Here is a 13,135-nt window from a genome sequence, read left to right on the forward strand (position 1 = left end):
TGGGGGGGTTCTTGGCGAAGTATTGAGCCATAGGTCCTGGCCGAAGACCTTTGATCATGGCCTCAATGACGATTTCATTGGGCACTATGGGCGCTTGTGCTCTCAGACGCAAGAACCTTCGGACATAAGCCTGAAGTTACTCCTCATGGTCTTGTATGCACTGGAACAAGGCCTGAGCTATGACTGGCTTCGTCTGAAACCCTTGAAAACTGGTAACCAGCATGTCTTTAAGTTTTTGCCATGACGTGATAGTCCCTAGCCGGAGAGAAGAGTACCATGTCTGGGCCACACTTCGGACTGCCATGACGAAGGACTTCGCCATGACTGCGGTATTGCCCCCATATGAAGATATGGTTGCTTCGTAGCTCATCAGAAACTGCTTTGGATCTGAGTGCCAATCATACATGGGGAGCTAAGGTGGCTTGTATGATGAAAGCCATGGGGTAGCCTGCAGTTCTGCAGACAGAGGAGAAGCATCATCAAAAGCAAAATTCCCATGATGGAAAATGTCATACCAATCATCGTCATTGTAGGAATTATTCTGACGAAGCTCTCTTTGTGGAGGTCTTCGGTCCTAGTCATCTTGAGTGAGATGACGTATTTCTTCAGCAGCCTCATCGATCTTCTTCTGCAGATCGGAGAGACGAAGCATTTTCTCTCTCTTCCTTTCGACTTGTTGATGGATAGCTTCGAGGTCCCTTATTTCCTGGTCCAGCTCCTCTTCGTGAGGCGTTGGACTTGTAGCCTTTCTCTTTTGAGTTCGAGCTTCGCGCAGTGTTTCCTGGTTGACATCCAGTGGCTGCTGTAACACCCCTGGTGTTTATATTCTGCTCGACAACGAGTATGGAATTAAGCACGTAATCAGTGGATAAAACGGATGTTAAATTTTAAACATCTTCGTTTATCGCGATTTCAATATCGCATTTGTTCCATCTGTCGCGAGTGCGAGTCGTTTTTATTTTCATCTATCCGGGCTCTTCCTAAATTTTCGTGCTGTTCGTAACATATTTGTTCTGAAAATTGGTGCGTCCGATGATTTTTTTTAAAATTCATCGCTCGCGTGAGTACGACTTCGGAAGCCCGAACCACTTGGACGATTTTATCCCGGACCAATTAAATAGAACTCGTCGACTAAGATTCTCGGTACGAATAATTATGTCCCCACTCGTCAATCGATAAAAATCGAGTCTCGTAACTATGGAATTAGATTCTCTATTTCGTAACTAGGAAAAGTGAAATGCGTGGTCGAAATGTGTTTTGGGACCTCTTATTTAATCTTTTTGAACTTTAATCCTAAGAAACGAGATATTTTTGGTTTTTTTTAAAAAAATATTCTTATCCTTGCGCCGCTTCCTTCAGTCTAGGATTTTTCCTGCCTTCGTTCTCATCCGCGCGGGTGGGAAGGGAACAACATTTGTCGTTGGGAGAAAATCCCACCGCCCCTCTCTCTGATCCTTATCTCTCTGCGCACGCAGGCTACTTATCCCCAATCATTTTCTCCTTCCCTGCAGCGGCGTGGTCCTCTGCTCCTCCCCAGCGTCCCTCGCCGAGCACCCTCTGCCCCGGCTCCTCCTTCCTGGCCGCGCGTCTTGTGCCTGCTCGTGCCCAGCCTGTGCTTCCTCTCTACCGCCGCTCGCAAGGCTCCCTCCCTCACCTTGCCGGTCGTGAGTCCCTGGTGCCGTGCGCGCGCGTCCCTGGGCCCAGTTTGGTGCTCACCCCGCCATGGAGCTAGTGCTGACCGCGCCCTCTCCAGCCATGGCGCGCTCGACCGGAGCTCTGCTCCCCCAGCTCCTCTGCGCGCGCCGTCTTCCAGCCGCCCTCGCCCCACCTCTCTCCTCTGCCGTCGTCTAGCTCGGATCCGCCCCCAGCCGCGAATACCCATGGCGCCCAAGCCCAGCTTCTTTCTCCCTCAGCTCCCATGGTGCTCTCTCTCTCCTGCTCGCTCTCTGGTGTCGCGCGTCTTCTCTGCTCGTCGGTGCTCGCCACGGGAGACGGCGCTCGGTCGCCCAACCTTCCTGCTCCTCCCTGCTATCGTGTCCCTCAGCGCCGGTCGCTTCTTCTTGCTATTCCATGCCGCGGCAATCGCCCTGCTGCTCCAGTGCGCCCAGCCGAGCGATTCTCTGCTCTGTGCGCGCGGTATTTCTCCAGCATGCCGCGCCCAGTCCCTGCTCCTTGTTTTTCTCAGAGATGTGGAGTCTCATCGTCGCGCGGATCTCTCTCCTTCCTACCCTGCTCGGATTGTGCCGCGCTTGCTGTCGCGTTCGGCCTGCTTCGGATCCGAAGTTGGTCGCCTCGGTGTGAAATCGCCGTCGCGTCCAGGGTTTTGACATGTCTCCTTGCTCGCCGTCGAACTTGAGTTCCCTGCTCAGCCTTTAGCGCTGGCGCGTCGCAGTGATGTTACCGTCTCGCCGTGATTCCCGGATGGTCCGTGTTTCCGCATGTTCAAATCGTCAACCCCGTGTACCACCTGCTCGCTAAATAGGAAACCAACAGTCTTCTCCCTGCTCCTCTGCACGCAGCCGCGTTCCTCTACCGGTCATCAGTTGTCGCTGAACCACTGTCAGAGTAATTTTCAGCTTCCTTCGCGCGGCTCTCTGGAGATAAGCTCTTCATCGACTGTCGCTCCCAATCTTCAGTTCGCCGACTGACTGTCGTGTTCCTTATTTTCCCTCGTCGGTCGACCTCGTCGCGACTTAGTTCGTTCATCATGATGGTCGCTATCCTATAATGTACCTATTAGCTCGAATCCTGCCCAGCTCGTCGTTGCGTCGTTTGCCGTCAAGTCGTCAAACACGTCATCCTCTGCTCAAACCCCACCTCACCAGCTCGCTCCCGACTTCAGCTGAAAGTCATCGTCGTTCCGCGCGTCAGCAAGAAATCCCAAGAATCGGGTGAAGACGAAGCTAGCAGCGCGATATTCCCCAAGCGCTCGACAAATTGCCTGGATCAGAAAATCGCTACCGATCTCGCGGATTCGTGTCAGCTGTGGAAATGGTAAGCTGATAAATTATCCAGAATAGTTCGATCAATGAATAAATTAATGTGCTAGTGTGATGCTTATTAAGGTGCTCGATAAATTGCGTAAGTCACGAAACTCTCGTCGACTTCGCAGTTCTTGCGATTATCGAGCCAGGTTCAGTTATAGCGAGTTATTTCGCTATTCCGGTCAATTAGCTAAATTAATATACCGAGTAGAATATTAGTAGGCATGTGTGATAAAGAAATGTTTGATTAATTGTGGACATGTAAAATATGTGAGGAGTAAAATAAAATTAAAATAGTTCTTTGTGAATGATGTAGTGTCATTTATAAAATGAGGGATAAGTTTAGAATTTAATTAATTAATTGATAAGTTGTGATTAAGCTAATTGTATTTCATGTGTATAGTTTGTGGTTGGTGATGTTTGCGTTAGATTCGAGAAGCGTAATTATTGCGCTTAATTGTAGATTATTAGTGTCTCCTTATGAAATTGTTCAACGTCTCACCGCTAGGTGTTTAATTCGCTATCGCGAGCACTATCTAGGTTTGCGATATTTATGTTTATATGCATTCATGTGCATAATGCATCTCATTCAGGTACGTGAATTAACCACGCGATGCGGAGAACCAGAACTGAGTCGACCACAAGATGGTGCTGATGAACGGAACTGGAGATGGACAGACGAAGCAAGTATCTGGACAAAGGATGGTCGTCAAGTGATCGTCGTCTAACAAACACTAACGTAGTGTTTATTCCAGGCAAGCCCCGGTGCATGAAACCCCTTCCTTGTGTTTTTAAATAATTTCTGCACACTTTAAGTCTAGTGAAATTTGCATTAGGTTTATAGGAGTTGCTTGGAACCTTTTGATGCATTGCCTACCTTGATATCCATACCTTTATAGATACTTCTGGTGAAGTATCAAAATATGATTTACAAAAATGCTTAGCTCTGCTTAGATCTTGTGGGTAGAAGTTGTCTTTCGCAATAAGGCCTAGCTCAGGGGTTATCCTGAGGAAAGATAGCTTCTACATGCAAGAATATTTTCATTGGGAGCGTGGTGGAATCTTACTGCAAAGTTCCCTATAATGCTCTTTTCGTCCTAAGGAAAACAAACAATCCTAAGGATCAAAGTACTTAAATCGGGACTTGGGCTAGGAACAGGTGATGTTCTACCCAGGTTGATTAAGGATTGGATGCGTATGTAGGCTTGATGATCGAGGACCCTTTAACTGGTCACATGCCTCGTCATGGGTAAGCTTTGTCTCAGGCAGACTAAGGCCAGAATAAGATAACACGGAATGGGCGTGGAGCGGTGGCGAGAGTAGTGTGTACCCTCCGTGGCAAGAGGCTGGACGGTGGTGTATCTGTGCTCTCGGTTGGCGTGAACCTGATCTGGTCTTAAGAACCCCGGTGGCGGGTTGACATATGCAAGGGTTAAGTGCTACATATGTCGTGTGATCGGAGATCCTCAGCTAAGTATAATCGATTCGGATCGCCGTACCTTCGCGGTTATGAAGACTTGGTCACTGCCCTACAACCTAAGTCAGGATGTGAACCTCATGAATAAAAATGATGTTGTATTGATGAGATGGTGAAATTAGACCAGATGCAAACAGAGTCTATTGATATTTAATCTGGCGTTAAAATATTGAAAGTAAGGACTCACTTTAGTAAGCTATTTCTGCAAAAGTATCTAAGTTGATTCTTGCTAAAGCCTCTCCTTGATTCCCAAATCCAGCATATCCTTGAGAGTCTTTTCTTTAGTCGGGTAAGTCTTGCTGAGTAATTCCATACTCAGGGTTTTATTCCCTGTTGTTTTTCAGGTTTTAACTTTGTGCTGTTGTTGATGGTGTTAAGTGCCGGTGGGCTCGACCTTCTTATAAGTCTAAGTAACTCTTCTATACTTCTTATTGAGGATGGTCACTTGAGCTAGCATATATTTCAAACTTATACTTTTGTAATCACTCCGATAAAATAATATAAAACTTTTGTAACCTGTAAAATTTGGTAACAAGATTTCCGCTGCAAAAATGTTGGTGTGTGTGATTTGTGTTACTTAATCTTGCGGTCCTGGTTGTAAGTGGTTTATCCGATGTCCTTGGGCAATCGGACGGATCCTATTAAGTTATCTGGTGCACATGCATAGCCGTCTGAGGTCTTTGAGACAAGGACAGGTGCATGTGGGCCCAATAACTTGGGAGGTTCTGCCACAGCTGGTATCGGAGCAGGATTAAGTATATACAGTCACATACGTATTTTCAAAACAAAAGTTTTGGTTTTAGAAAACCTATTTTCAATTAAACACATTGTTTGGCTTTGAAAAACAATTTTGAAAAAAAAACTATAATGCTAGCGACATCCTTTGTTAAGCCCTAAACTAAGGACTATCAGGTGGCTTTGTTGAAAACCACTAACCCATAACCGGGGGTATTGCATACATGTGTATTATTATTTTTAAGGCCATTCAGTTCTGAATGGATCGACGCTCAGGTAAGGTGAGATGTGAGAGCATGACCGAAGAATCGTCGGTCTAGGGAAGAGTGTAAAAGCGCTTGATTATATACATGTTCTATATATGTATATATGAAAGCTGCGATGTGGAGTATTTACTTTTCCGGGAATTCAGTACCCCATGGATGTGTATGGGTATACAGACATGGGAATACTGAGAAATGTATTGTACATGTAACGACGCACCTACGCTTAGGTAAGAAGGTGAGTTACCATAATGAGTTGCCCTATGGTTAAAGTGTGGCAACGGCGCCTATGCGTAGCTCGGCGCTTAATGATGAGCTGGCCTCCATATAGCAATATATGGAGTATAAACTGTGATAAACTGTCATGTGTGAATTGCATCATTGGGAAATTGGGCTGTGATGGATTTTCTGCAGGTACACTAACCTCGAAAACGTATGTGTAGCCGACGACTAGCAAAATACCGTGAGAGTCGTAAGTATGCCACCGAGATAGAATGCTATTGCCATATTAAATTGGCAAAAAAATTGTGAGGACGTATAGGACGAGCATGCATCCTGAATGTTGCATCATGTTTGTCACCTATACACCCAAAATGCTTCTCTCATCCTTATTCCAGTAACCATTGATTGTAAATAATGTGGCGTAATGCTGTATTATGGACTCAAAAAAAGTAAGATGTCCTCCATTCTTTAGGTAACCTGTTAAGGTCGTATATGGTGTTTGCTCTTGTACTTGATGTGCCGATAGAAAGTTAGAGACTTGTTTGCCTAAACCCAAAACTAGGCCATGTTCTTATTTAGTGAACCATAACCCAAAATTGATTTTTTCGTCATCACTCCATGACCCAACTCATGCAAATAAATGCTTAGATAACTTCGTTTGGACATAAAGTGTACCCAGACTTAAAACAAGAATCTCGAGTCATATCTCCTTCCAAAACCATTCCCTTGTTCGGTTGGTGCAAGTTGTTATCTCTATTCTATTTTGTCTCTCCTGGAGAATTGCATTGTTGATTTTATCAACCCAACCTAGGAAAGACATGTCCGATTATTTTCTTGAGTTTGATGCCTTTGGTTTCCTCATATCTATCGAAGGCATACCAACTTCATCTCGTGATTGTTTTCCCTCCGTGTCTAATCAGATACTAATCCTTGGCCTTGTAATCTCTGCGATGGGCATAGAAATATGCTTGGGGCTGAATTAACAGTCTCCCATCGTACTCCTTTCATCAAGTTTACGTTATGGCCATGTTTTGTTCATTTCATCAGGCCATAATCTATTTGGCTCTCTACTTGTAACCATTTTGACAGGTAGAGTCTCTTGTATATTGTCACCCTTGCTCAATCCAGTTGTGTGATACGAGATTTCTTATTGGTTACGTCTGGTAATGGTGTTATGACTAAAGCCGATGATGCCACGACGAAACCGAGGGCCTCCTGTGAATGTACACACATGGTTGCGCTACTTGGCACGCGCTGGTATCACAGTTAGTAGTCATAATCCATTATGAGACTATATCAATGTGTTATCTTAGCACAATCTGTTTTTGCTACGTGAGATTCATTTTTGGTGCCAGTTCGGTGATGGTGTCATGATTAAGGACTTATGGTGCCGCAGCGAAACTGAGAGCCCTTATGAATGTACACGCAAGGTTATGCTGCTTGGTGCATGCTGGTATCGATGTCTCTAGTCATGATCCGTTATGGAACTACACTGATGTGTGATCTTCCGTAAACATTTCCCTTGAAATAATTTCTATGTTGTTTGTCAATTGACCAAGCAACATCTATCATCTCCGTTGGATCAAAAGGGCATACCACTTTCATATGTGGTCTCTTTTCTTTTGATCTTGGTGGTGACTACTCATACAAGTTCCTTTTACGTCCTTTGTGTAAAGGTGCAGCCTTGGAGCTCTTTAGTGTTGGAAAACAGCTGATTAGCTCTCAAAATGGAGATTAGTTTTTCCCTACTGCTGAGATGCAGGAGTTTGTTCATTCGCTCTTTTATTTAATCCATGTATTCCCAAACCTAGTCCATTCATCTCGCACGAAGAAACGGGTGAACAACCTGACCAAATGGACTTCTATTCAAATACATGATCTCTTGTTAACCAGAGTGAACTCTCGACCATTGGACTGCCGGTGGTACTGAGAGGACTTGCTCGATGTCAAAAGTAGTTCAACAAGTTGGCTTTACTAACTTGTAACTGCCCAATGAACAAAGGTTGAGTTCAGAGATCGTTTTATCGAGTTGTCTAAACTCACTTTTGTACAACCCCTCTAAAGGAAGTTCTTACAAAGATCAAGTTAAAACCGACTGATAATCACCTAATCATCGCTCTAGTCGTGCCTTGATCTCCCCACGTGTGCTTTTCCAACATGTGTGATCGAGTCGAGCCATGAATAGTGCTGAATAAAATGGACTGATTGCGAAGTCAACATCAACGGATCTTTTCGTTGATATTTTCCGAGTCTATCATTTTTCGTGGACTTGGATTCTCTAGCTAGCCACGGGTCAACTGTGATGTTATTTGACATTCACACCCGTCTCGTGTGCTATGAACTTACTGTAACCACTTGTTGGTAAACCTCTTTCTGTGTGTTTTACCCAAGATGGTGCATCTGATTCTGTTTGGGTAAAGTCGCATATCTACCGCTCGCTCAACAGACTCAATTAGTACAGTGTCATCAGAAACCGCAAACTGCACACATGGGACCTTATGTGTTCCTCTGGCAGACAGTGTCTCTATTGGTGGATATCTCTAAATTAGCTTAAGGCGATACATGTTATGTCCACTAGAGAAACAACATTCTGAGACACTCGTCTTCGCTTGAGACTGCCTTATGATTACCGCTGATATAAACATGAGTTACATACTTCTCTACTCTTAGAAGTCTTTCGTTTCGAATCTCGGGATGAGATTCTTTTAAGGGGGGAGGGCTGTAACACCCCTGGTGTTTATATTCTGCTCGACAACGAGTATGGAATTAAGCACGTAATCAGTGGATAAAACGGATGTTAAATTTTAAACATCTTCGTTTATCGCGATTTCAATATCGCATTTGTTCCATCTGTCGCGAGTGCGAGTCGTTTTTATTTTCATCTGTCCGGGCTCTTCCTAAATTTTCGTGCTGTTCGGAACATATTTGTTCTAAAAATTGGTGCGTCCGATGATTTTTTAAAAAATTCATCGCTCGCGTGAGTACGACTTCGGAAGCCCAAACCACTTGGACGATTTTATCCCGAGCCAATTAAATAGAACTCGTCGACTAAGATTCTCGGTACGAATAATTATGTCCCCACTCGTCAATCGATAAAAATCGCGTCCGAGAATGTATAATTGAGATCTGATTATCACACAAATTGCCCGTAACTATGGAATTAGATTCTCTATTTCGTAACTAGGAAAAGTGAAATGCGTGGTCGAAATGTGTTTTGGGACCTCTTATTTAATCTTTTTGAACTTTAATCCTAAGAAACGAGATATTTTTGGTTTTTTTTAAAAAAATCTTCTTTTCCTTATCCTTGCGCCACTTCCTTCAGTCTAGGATTTTTCCTGCCTTCGTTCTCATCCGCGCGGGTGGGAAGGGAACAACATTTGCCGTCGTTCTGGGAGAAAATCCCACCGCCCCTCTCTCTGATCCTTATCTCTCTGCGCACGCAGGCTACTTATCCCCAATCATCTTCTCCTTCCCTGCAGCGGCGTGGTCCTCTGCTCCTCCCCAGCGTCCCTCGCCGAGCACCCTCTGCCCCGGCTCCTCCTTCCTGGCCGCGCGTCCTGTGCCTGCTCGTGCCCAGCCTATGCTTCCTCTCTACCGCCGCTCGCAAGGCTCCCTCCCTCAGCTTGCCGGTCGTGAGTCCCTGGTGCCGTGCGCGCGCGTCCCTGGGCCCAGTTTGGTGCTCACCCCGCCATGGAGCTCGCGCTGACCGCGCCCTCTCCAGCCATGGCGCGCTCGACCGGAGCTCTGCTCCCCTAGCTCCTCTGCGCGCGCCGTCTTCCAGCCGCCCTCGCCCCACCTCTCTCCTCTGCCGTCGTCTAGCTCGGACCCGCCCCCAGCCGCGAACACCCATGGCGCCCAAGCCCAGCTTCTTTCTCCCTCAGCTCCCATGGTGCTCTCTGTCTCCTGCTCGCTCTCTGGTGCTGCGTGTCTTCTCTGCTCGTCGGTGCTCGCCGCGGGAGACGGCGCTCGGTCGCCCAACCTTCCTGCTCCTCCCTGCTGTCGTGTCCCTCGGCGCCGGTCGCTTCTTCTTGCTATTCCATGCCGCGGCAATCGCCCTGCTGCTCCAGTGCGCCCAGCCAAGCGATTCTCTGCTCTGCGCGCGGTATTTCTCCAGCATGCCGCGCCCAGTCCCTGCTCCTTGTTTTTCTCTGCGACATGGAGTCTCCTCGCCGCGCGGATCCTCTCCTTCCTACCCTGCTCGGATTGTGCCACGCTTGCTGTCGCGTTCGGCCTGCTTCGGATCCGAAGTTGGTCGCCTCGGTGTGAAATCGCCATCGCGTCCGGGGTTTTGACATGTCTCCTTGCTCGCCGTCGAACTTGAGTTCCCTGCTCAGCCTTTAGCGCTGGCGCGTCGCCGTGATGTTACCGTCTCACCGTGATTCCCTGATGGTCCGTGTTTCCGCATGTTCAAATCGTCAATCCCGTGTACCACCTGCTCGCTAAATAGGAAACCAACAGTCTTCTCCCTGCTCCTCTGCACGTAGCCGCGTTCCTCTACCGGCCATCAGTTGCCGCTGAACCACTGTCGGATTAATTTTCAGCTTCCTTCGCGCGGCTCTCTGGAGATAAGCTCTTCATCGGCTGTCGCTCCCAATCTTCAGTTCGCCGACTGACTGTCGTGTTCCTTATTTTCCCTCGTCGGTCGACCTCGTCGCGACTTAGTTCGTTCATCATGCTGGTCGCTATCCCATAATGTACCTATTAGCTCGAATCCAGTCCAGCTCGTCGTCGCGTCGTTTGCCGTCGAGTCGTCAAACACGTCATCCTCTGCTCAAACCCCACCTCACCAGCTCGCTCCCGACTTCAGCTGAAAGTCATCATCGTTCCGCGCGTCAGCGAGAAATCCCAAGAATCGGGTGAAGACGAAGCTAGCAGCGCGATATTCCCCAAGCGCTCGACAAATTGCCTGGATCGGAAAATCGCTATCGATCTCGCGGATTCGTGTCAGCTGTGGAAATGGTAAGCTGATAAATTATTCAGAATAGTTCGATCAATGAATAAATTAATGTGCTAGTGTGATGCTTATTAAGGTGCTCGATAAATTGCGTAAGTCACGAAACTCTCGTCGACTTGGCAGTTCTTGCGATTATCGAGCCAGGTTCAGTTATAGCGAGTTATTTCGCTATTCCGGTCAATTAGCTGAATTAATATACCGAGTAGAATATTAGTAGGCATGTGTGATAAAGAAATGTTTGATTAATTGTGGACATGTAAAATATGTGAGGAGTAAAATAAAATTAAAATAGTTCTTTGTGAACGATGTAGTGTCATTTATAAAATGAGGGATAAGTTTAGAATTTAATTAATTAATTGATAAGTTGTGATTAGGCTAATTGTATTTCATGTGTATAGTTTGTGGTTGGTGATGTTTGCGTTAGATTCGAGAAGCGTAATTATTGCGCTTAATTGTAGATAATTAGTGTCTCCGTATGAAATTGTTCAACGTCTCACCGCTAGGTGTTTAATTCGCTATCACGAGCACTATCTAGGTTTGCGATATTTATGTTTATATGCATTCATGTGCATAATGTATCTCATTCAGGTACGTGAATTAACCACGCGATGCGGAGAACCAGAACTGAGTCGACCACAAGATGGTGCTGATGAACGGAACTGGAGATGGACAGACGAAGCAAGTATCTGGACAAAGGATGGTCGTCAAGTGATCGTCGTCTAACAAACACTAACGAAGTGTTTATTCCAGGCAAGCCCCGGTGCATGCAACCCCTTCCTTGTGTTTTTAAATAATTTCTGCACACTTTAAGTCTAGTGAAATTTGCATTAGGTTTATAGGAGTTGCTTGGAACCCTTTGATGCATTGCCTTCCTTGATATCCATACCTTTATAGATACTTCTGGTGAAGTATCAAAATATGATTTACAAAAATGCTTAGCTCTGCTTAGATCTTGTGGGTAGAAGTTGTCTTTCGCAATAAGGCCTAGCTTAGGGGTTATCCTGAGGAAAGATGGCTTCTACATGCAAGAATATTTTCATTGGGAGCGTGGTGGAATCTTACTGCAAAGTTCCCTATAATGCTCTTTTCGTCCTAAGGAAAACAAACAATCCTAAGGATCAAAGTACTTAAATCGGGACTTGGGCTAGGAACAGGTGATGTTCTACCCAGGTTGATTAAGATTGGATGCGTATGTAGGCTTGATGATCGAGGACCCTTTAACTGGTCACATGCCTCGTCATGGGTAAGCTTTGCCTCGGGCAGACTAAGGCCAGAATAAGATAACACGGAATGGGCGTGGAGCGGTGGCGAGAGTAGCGTGTACCCTCCGTGGCAAGAGGCTGGACGGTGGTGTATCTGTGCTCTCGGTTGGCGTGAACCTGATCTGGTCTTAAGAACCCCGGTGGCGGGTTGACATATGCAAGGGTTAAGTGCTACATATGTCGTGTGATCGGAGATCCTCAGCTAAGTATAATCGATTCGGATCGCCGTACATTCGCGGTTATGAAGACTTGGTCACTGCCCTACAACCTAAGTCAGGATGTGAACCTCATGAATAAAAATGATGTTGTATTGATGAGATGGTGAAATTAGACCAGATGCAAACAGAGTCTATTGATATTTAATCTGGCGTTAAAATATTGAAAGTAAGGACTCACTTTAGTAAGCTATTTCTGCAAAAGTATCTAAGTTGATTCTTGCTAAAGCCTCTCCTTGATTCCCAAATCCAGCATATCCTTGAGAGTCTTTTCTTTAGTCGGGTAAGTCTTGCTGAGTAATTCCATACTCAGGGTTTTATTCCCTGTTGTTTTTCAGGTTTTAACTTTGTGCTGTTGTTGATGGTGTTAAGTGCCGGTGGGCTCGGCCTTCTTATAAGTCTAAGTAACTCTTCTATACTTCTTATTGAGGATGGTCACTTGAGCTAGCATATATTTCAAACTTATACTTTTGTAATCACTCCGATAAAATAATATAAAACTTTTGTAACCTGTAAAATTTGGTAACAAGATTTCGGCTGCAAAAATGTTGGTGTGTGTGATTTGTGTTACTTAATCTTGCGGTCCTGGTTGTAAGTGGTTTATCCGATGTCCTTGGGCAATCGGATGGATCCTGTTAAGTTATCTGGTGCACATGCATAGCCGTCTAAGGTCTTTGAGACAAGGACAGGTGCATGTGGGCCCAATAACTTGGGAGGTTCTGCCACAGCTGCAATGCAACCCCTTGCCCTGAAGCTTTCTTCGGCGGCATGACGAAGGTCACAGCTTGCCGAAGGTGGTCGAATGAGTTCACCGGAGGTGGGCGCCAATGTTGGGGACTTGTTCTCAAATGCTATGAGTTAAGAAAAAGGCAACACAAAACGTTAGTGCTTAAAGTCCTTTGTCCTTCGAAGCATTATCTCCCTTAGGATATAATGATCTTCAGACGAAGGTTTTGAAGGACGTACCTTCATCATCACAGTGTATATTAATGGAAGTAGAAGCATATGAAACATGAGAAATAA

At 45.8% G+C, this 13,135-nt stretch overlaps 2 pseudogenes; both read left to right on the forward strand.

Moving 5' to 3' along the window:
• The first annotated feature begins 1,918 nt into the window (after positions 1 to 1,918).
• On the forward strand, positions 1,919 to 3,780 carry LOC118473434 (uncharacterized; annotated as a pseudogene).
• Positions 3,781 to 9,529: 5,749 nt separating this feature from the next.
• LOC118473435 (uncharacterized) lies at positions 9,530 to 11,403 on the forward strand (annotated as a pseudogene).
• Positions 11,404 to 13,135: the final 1,732 nt, after the last annotated feature.

This window comes from Zea mays, chromosome 9 (genome assembly GCF_902167145.1).
Source record: "Zea mays cultivar B73 chromosome 9, Zm-B73-REFERENCE-NAM-5.0, whole genome shotgun sequence".
NCBI lineage: Eukaryota > Viridiplantae > Streptophyta > Magnoliopsida > Poales > Poaceae > Zea > Zea mays.